An 8543-nucleotide genomic window follows, 5' to 3' on the forward strand; every position below is an offset into this window, starting at 1 on the left:
CTCTTTCCTGTACTTGCTTTCTCAGTGCCAAGTGAAGGAAAATCTCCAGAAACCAAAGAAAACCCATCATTCTTTGTTGGACCTGCTCCCTGCGGAAAAAGAGAAAATAGTCAAAAGCAACGAAGGATGGATTTCGAACATAAAAAGGACAAAAAAGGTAATCGAAAGGGTATCGATAAACACAGTTGCTATTCAATACTTCTGAAGCGAAATCACAGCGACTAGGTTGTGTTTCACAAAATCATATTGCAGATTTTAAATATTTTAGTTTTAAAGAATTATGAATCTCAAACTGTTCGAGTCAAACATCAAACTTTCCGCCAAATATAGCACATAAAAATAGTTTCTTTGGGTCATTTTGAACACAAATATCCTGTAAAACCCTGAAAAAATGTGCATTAAATTTTTCGCCAATCATAACCCGATTCCAACATCACTCATTCAAGCTCATGCAACCCTGTAAGTTGTCGAGATGCTCTTACACATTAAACAATATTAACTCAACCAGAAAATAATAACTTGCATATCTGACAAACACAGCACCCTGAATATGTTTCCTCAACAACCACAAATGAAACATCCTGCGGGTGAAATTCTATTCGGATCAACTGTCTCACAAACATAAGGACTTATTGTAACTTCCCAGCTACTAATCGGAAGGAATATGAAATACTAATCACATAACTCTTAATAAACAAAGTAGTAATACCAAAGAGGATAATGTTGATGCTAGGCAGAGTTGACAAACATAGGCACTTATGTAAAGTTAACGAGAACCTTACCAACTTCTCTGCTTCATGTTGGCTCCAAACAGAAGAATTCTCTGGCGCAGTTTCAGCAAAACGGGATAACGGGGAACTACCAGGTCTAGTCTCTGCACTGCGTGGACGAGATGGTGCAAGTGACGCCTGATTGGATGGTAACATACCAGACGCTGATGAAGGCCGAGAGTTTGAATTCCATGCATTAGCAGAAGATTCATGCGCTTTATCGCTACCAGCAGTTGATGGCCGAGTGCCAGTTCCACCAGAAGAAGGACGATTACTGAGATAGCTTGGAGAACCAACACTGTTTTCAGTCCGCGGTGACAATGATGATGAACCCCATGCATTCAGAGATGATTTGGTGCCCCAACTAAGGGTTCCCCTAATTACACATTTGAAAGAGAAAATTAAAATAAACTACAGGATTTCAGGGATAAAAAATGGAGAAGTGGTATCTAGATAAAGAGAGGTGTAGAAACTTACTTGGGCACAATTTCCACATTAGGGTCAAGACCCTGATTTTCTAACCTAAAATGCCAAAAAGAAGTGAGTGGGACTAAATTAACAGATGGACATATCAACACTAATAAAATAAAACGAATATAACGTTGCCAAGCATTCATTAAATACCTTTGGCTCGGTAAGTTGATGGGTTTTGGGACTGCAACCTTTCCTAATATTGTCATGCCACTTCGTCTTGCAGTACCCCATCTGCTGATGATTGGATCCAACAAATGTAATGCTTGTCAATAAAGCCACGTTCAGCGACCACAAAAACAGAATAGACAATTCTTGCAAAGAATAAGTTAGCAAAGGGTAAAATAAACAGCAAAATACTTTAATAATAAGGCAATGGAAACAATTAAATATAAAAGAATTATTGAAGGTTGGCTTTCATAGCAAGCTGGGTTAATACAGTTCTACATGTACTTTACTGTTATTCTCCTTTGCTAAACTAGCTTGTACTGTTACAGTGTTCTAGCACAGAAGAAAATGAAACTATAGGTCCCAATTTCTACTTGGATTCTTGTTAAGATCATGCCTGGGTAACCATCAACCCAACAGGCTTACTCAAAGAAAGCAAATTTGTGGCCCATAAAACAGACTTTCTAGCAGTCATTGTATCCTATAGATATAGCATAGATCTGCATATAATGATTCTATGGTTCAGAAGTAAGCATGCTATGGCCATGTCGGAAACTTGGATGCATAACCGAGAAAAGATATATAAAAAGTACTCCAGACAACTACAAAACCTTGTCTAAAAGATAACGCTACTGTCATTTGATAAAAAAACAGCTAAAACACTAAAAACATAGCAAATTTAATAACAAAACAAAGGTTAGATTTATAGTTACAATTACATAAACGTACCTTCGATCTCCTGTTGTGTTTGAGATCATTATTCAGCAGCTACTGCACAACCATCCAACTAAACCTCAACCTGTAAAAAAGGCGTAACAAATCGCATCCCTTATCAAAAAGCCAAGCTAAAAACACCCAAATCCAAAGAGTAGGGGAACTGGACAGCTAATACAATTTTCCTGGCAAAGAACTCCAACTCGAATTATAATCAAACATAAACTATTAATTCCGTGCCCAATAAACTATAAGCATAAGAAGATTAGCAAACCCAAGCTCAGTAAATACAAATCACTCACCTGAAAATGTTTCCATAAAGAATTGCTTCAAAAAAACGATAGAATCAAGCAATTACGTTACCAACGACCTAAATGCATACGGAAAGCCATGCATATGGAGTCCTACAGCTAATATTGAAGATAAATGAGAGAACGTTTTAGAACCAGATTATGTATTTCCTATGAATCCAAGGACTTTGACGAATCCCATATATACATAGGTATTCACCAGCATCAATTATGCCCCAAAAAATACCCAATCGCTTCAAGGGGCATCACGAACATTCACTTTATGAATCTACAATCCTCATTGTACCTCGTGATCCAACAAAAACAAACCCAAATCGGAAGCGAAAACGAGAGGAATAGAGAGACACCACTTGCCTTGGATCAATCCCCTTCGACAATCCTCCTCGTAAACCCTAGATGCTATGCAACAACCGAAAAGAGATCAATTGTCTTCGATTCGTTCTTCTTCGCAGATCCCTCATATCCCAATAACTCTCCTTGTTCGATTCAATCGATCACCCAGAGAACAATACGATCTGCTTCTCTGCTTCCACGTCGTTCTTTTGATCTCTTTTCGGTTGTTGCATAGCATCTAGGGTTTACGAGGAGGATTGTCGAAGGGGATTGATCCAAGGCAAGTGGTGTCTCTCTATTCCTCTCGTTTTCGCTTCCGATTTGGGCTTGTTTTTGTTGGATCGCGAGGTACAATGAGGATTGTAGATTCATAGAGTGAATGTTCGTGATGCCCCTTGAAGCGATTATGTGTTTTTTGGGGCATAATTGATGCTGGTGAATACCTATGTATATATGGGATTCGTCAAAGTCCTTGGATTCATAGGAAATACATAATCTGGTTCTAAAACGTTCTCTCATTTAGCTTCAATATTAGCTGTAGGACTCCATATGCATGGCTTTCCGTATGCATTTAGGTGGTTGGTAACGTAATTGCTTAATTCTATCGTTTTTTTGAAGCAATTCTTTATGGAAACATTTTCAGGTGAGTGATTTGTATTTACTGAGCTTGGGTTTGCTACTCTTCTTATGCTTATAGTTTATTGGTTATGGAATTAATAGTTTATGTTTGATTATAATTCGAGTTGGAGTTCTTTGCCAGGAAAATTGTATTAGCTGTCCAGTTCCCCTACTCTTTGGATTTGGGTGTTTTTAGCTTGGCTTTTTGATAAGGGATGCGATTTGTTACGCCTTTTTTACAGGTTGAGGTTTAGTTGGATGGTTGTGCAGTAGCTGCTGAATAATGATCTCAAACACAACAGGAGATCGAAGGTACTTTTATGTAATTGTAATTTGTAACTATAAATCTAACCTTTGTTTTGTTATTAAATTTGCTATGTTTTTAGTGTTTTAGCTGTTTTTTTATCAAATGACAGTAGCGTTATCTTTTAGACAAGGTTTTGTAGTTGTCTGGAGTACTTTTTATATATCTTTTCTCGGTTATGCATCCAAGTTTCCGACATGGCCATAGCATGCTTACTTCTGAACCATAGAATCATTATATGCAGATCTATGCTATATCTATAGGATACAATGACTGCTAGAAAGTCTGTTTTATGGGCCACAGATGTAAGGAACTTTGGGTTTTGGTGATTTGCTTTCTTTGAGTAAGCCTGTTGGGTTGATGGTTACCCAGGCTTGATCTTAACAAGAATCCAAGTAGAAATTGGGACCTATAGTTTCATTTTCTTCTGTGCTAGAACACTGTAACAGTACAAGCTAGTTTAGCAAAGGAGAATAACAGTAAAGTACATGTAGAACTGTATTAACCCAGCTTGCTATGAAAGCCAACCTTCAATAATTCTTTTATATTTAATTGTTTCCATTGCCTTATTATTCAAGTATTTTGCTGTTTATTTTACCCTTTGCTAACTTATTCTTTGCAAGAATTGTCTATTCTCTTTTTGTGGTCGCTGAGCGTGGCTTTATTGACAAGCATTACATTTGTTGGATCCAATCATCAGCAGATGGGGTACTGCAAGACGAAGTGGCATGACAATATTAGGAAAGGTTGCAGTCCCAAAACCCATCAACTTACCGAGCCAAAGGTATTTAATGAATGCTTGGCAACGTTATATTCGTTTTATTTTATTAGTGTTGATATGTCCATCTGTTAATTTAGTCCCACTCACTTCTTTTTGGCATTTTAGGTTAGAAAATCAGGGTCTTGACCCTAATGTGGAAATTGTGCCCAAGTAAGTTTCTACACCTCTCTTTATCTAGATACCACTTCTCCATTTTTTATCCCTGAAATCCTGTAGTTTATTTTAATTTTCTCTTTCAAATGTGTAATTAGGGGAACCCTTAGTTGGGGCACCAAATCATCTCTGAATGCATGGGGTTCATCATCATTGTCACCGCGGACTGAAAACAGTGTTGGTTCTCCAAGCTATCTCAGTAATCGTCCTTCTTCTGGTGGAACTGGCACTCGGCCATCAACTGCTGGTAGCGATAAAGCGCATGAATCTTCTGCTAATGCATGGAATTCAAACTCTCGGCCTTCATCAGCGTCTGGTATGTTACCATCCAATCAGGCGTCACTTGCACCATCTCGTCCACGCAGTGCAGAGACTAGACCTGGTAGTTCCCCGTTATCCCGTTTTGCTGAAACTGCGCCAGAGAATTCTGCTGTTTGGGGCCAACATGAAGCAGAGAAGTTGGTAAGGTTCTCCTTAACTTTACATAAGTGCCTATGTTTGTCAACTCTGCCTAGCATCAACATTATCGTCTTTGGTATTACTACTTTGTTTATTAAGAGTTATGTGATTAGTATTTCATATTCCTTCCGATTAGTAGCTGGGAAAGTTACAATAAGTCCTTATGTTTGTGAGACAGTTGATCCGAATAGAATTTCACCCTCTGGATGTTTCATTTGTGGTTGTTGAGGAAACATATTCAGGGTGCTGTGTTTGTCAGATATGCAAGTTATTATTTTTTGGTTGAGTTAATATTGTTTAATGTGTAAGAGCATCTCGACAACTTACAGGGTTGCATGAGCTTGAATGAGTGATGTTGGAATCGGGTTATGATTGGCGAAAAATTTAATGCACATTTTTTCAGGGTTTCACAGGATATTGTGTTCAAAATGACCCAAAGAAACTATTTTTATGTGCTATATTTGGCGGAAAGTTTGATGTTTGACTCAAACAGTTTGAGATTCATAATTCTTTAAAACTAAAATATTTAAAATCTGCAATATGATTTTGTGAAACACAACCTAGTCGCTGTGATTACGCTTCAGAAGTATTGAATAGCAACTGTGTTTATCGATACCCTTTCGATTACCTTTTTTGTCCTTTTTATGTTTGAAATCCATCCTTCGTTGCTTTTGACTATTTTCTCTTTTTCCGCAGGGAGCAGGTCCAACAAAGAATGATGGGTTTTCTTTGGTTTCTGGAGATTTTCCTTCACTTGGCACTGAGAAAGCAAGTACAGGAAAGAGCCACAAGGTATAATGCGTTTTACAGTCAAAATTGTTGTTGCACTCATGCATACTGCTTCCTTTTGAATTTGGGTTGTTTCTACTTCTTGTCAATGCCATCAAGATTCAAGAGAGTATCACCAGGCACCAGCATTTTCCATCATTTCTCCCATCTTCTTGCTCTGTGTGAACTTTGTTAACATCTCATTCACTTTTACAGTTGCCTGAAAATGTTGCTGTTTTGAGCTTGAGTTAGCCTTCTCAATGTGGCTTGATCTTCCTACTCGAATTTAGTCTAAATTCTCTCTAGGAATGCCTGTGGGAGTACTGACATGTTCATTTTGTTTTTGTAATATTAACTAGGAGTTATTTCTTATAAATGCATCACTATTTTGGGTTTATTCTGTGTCCTTTTAAAACCAGTATCGAAGGGAGTGGAGAATCCAGAAAGATTTTTCTGTAGGAGAGAGACATGAATGCTAAAACAAATTAAACATTAGGGGATAGCGTTTCTGGCTTGGGGTTGGTTGCATACTTTTCCAGTTCAACTTATGCTTAACATATGTCTCCTTAGGCTCTTTGGATCACATTGATTAAATACTGTGGATGTGATGGACTGTATTTTGATAAGTAGATTTGACTCATCAGACATCGTACTTGCAAACCATTTATTCACAGATCATGGTCCTCATGTTCGTCCTGGATCATCATCTGGAAGATCAGCAGTTGCAGAAGAACGGAGTATAAATTCCATTGAAGGTTCTTGCTCTCAAACTTCTTTCTCTTTTCTCATCAGAAGCCATGCAGGTCTGTGCATTCTAGTTTGATAGTTAATACTCCTAAAAATTACTTTCCTGAGAGGGGCTTAGTCCTTTGTCCATGTTTGTCTGCAAGCTTCTGAGGGATCATGTTGCTGCATTCTCATCCACATTTTGTTAGCATGTTCTATATGCACATTATACCAGATCATATCCTTTTTACGGATGGCTTTCCTGCAGATGCTAATGTAAGGGGTGGAAAAGTCAATACGTGGAGAAGAGATCATCAACCATGTGGTGAAGAGGGACCCAGGCATGGCTTAGAGGAAAGGCAAATGGATCCTCCTGGTCCACGACCTTATACTAATGCTAATTTTCTTCCTCCTCATCACTTTGATGGTTGGCGTGGCCCTCCAATAAATAATCATCCAGGTGGTGTTTGGTACAGAGGGAGCCCCCCGCCGTATCGACCCCCAGTTGGTCCTGGGGGCTTTCCCATGGACCCATTTTCATATTATCCTCAAGTCTCGCCTGCCCCTGGACATGGTGCTGGTCCCAGGGTCAACCACCCTATGAATGTGGATATGTACAGACCTCCGATGCCAGATTCTTATGTTCGCCCAGGGATGCCGATTAGGCCTGGGATTTATCCTGGTCCTGTACCCTATGAAGGCTACTATGGTCCTCCAATGGGCTACTGTAATCCCAACAACCGAGATATGCCTTTCGTGGGGATGCCACCTGGTCCCTATGGTTATAACAAGCACTCCGGTCAAGGTGGATATGATCCAGCTGGCAGGTCATTGAGTTCAGAAAATTTCGAACCCGGCCATTCCAAAGAAATACAAGGACCATACAAGGTTCTTTTGAAGCCTCAGGAGGGGCGGTTTGGGAAAGATGAAGCAAAGAGGGAAGAATCTTTAACAAATAGGGCACCAGATTCTGAGAAAGTAGTTAAACAGAGGCCGTCTTCAAACAATGACAGGAAAACAGAAGTCAGAAACGAAAGACACATGGAGTCAAGAAGAATACTTGTCAGTTCAGAGGCTTCTTCTGAAACCTGGGATGGCGGTTCTTCAGAAACTGCCAAACCAAAGTTACCTGAGCAACAAGTAAAGTTTGAGGCATGTGGCGATATTCAATCAAGTAATGAACAAAATGCTGCCCCTGGAGACCCCAGTTTGTTTCAGAAAATAGAGGGCTTAAATGCAAAATCTAGGACTACTGATGGTAGGCAAAATGCTTCATCTGGATTCAGTACAGACGAGCAAGGGAGAAAATCACAAACAATAAACTCTGAGAACTCTGTAAATAAAATTCCGACAAGAAATCCTCGGATTATTCATGTACATGATAACAAAAGCCGAGACTCCTATGAAAGGGGTGGTCAAGCTGCAGTTAGGAACACTGAAGAAGCAGCCATGTCCAGGTCAGTTGTGATGTATCAGTAGTATTTTGGTGGTTTCTGCTGTGCTTTATGCTAGGAAAATTTGATGTTTGTATTCACAGGAGATCTACTCTCGGGACTCATAGCAGAGCTGATTATCAGAGCGAAGGAAGAGTGATAAACAAAGACAGTGATGGTTGGCGGAAGAATGCTGCTATTCCAGTCTCCTCCAGTGCAATATCAGCTACAAGCACAGAACGATTTGCAAAAGTCCATGTGGGTGTCTCTTTGAATTATGACTCCAACCAAAAGCCTGGGCCTGTTCCTCTGGTGAAGAAGAATGAGAGAGAGTCTGAAATATCTACAGATGTTGGTGATAGCCAGGTACAAACTTTCTTATGACTTGTTATTGTTTTTCATGTTGTCTTATTATTTTTAGCCTACCCCTCTGGTTTGCCTGAGTATTTGACACATTCTGTAATCAGCAGCGTTATAGGATGAGAGAATTGGCCAAGCAGCGTGCTCTGCAAAGGCAGAAAGAGGAGGAAGAAA

At 39.3% G+C, this 8543-nt stretch overlaps 1 pseudogene; it reads left to right on the plus strand.

Moving 5' to 3' along the window:
- The first annotated feature begins 2851 nt into the window (after positions 1 to 2851).
- On the plus strand, positions 2852 to 8539 carry LOC104800030 (annotated as a pseudogene).
- The last annotated feature ends 4 nt before the right edge of the window (positions 8540 to 8543 follow it).

This window comes from Tarenaya hassleriana, unplaced genomic scaffold (assembly GCF_000463585.1).
Source record: "Tarenaya hassleriana unplaced genomic scaffold, ASM46358v1 Cleome632, whole genome shotgun sequence".
Classification (NCBI taxonomy): Eukaryota; Viridiplantae; Streptophyta; class Magnoliopsida; order Brassicales; family Cleomaceae; genus Tarenaya; species Tarenaya hassleriana.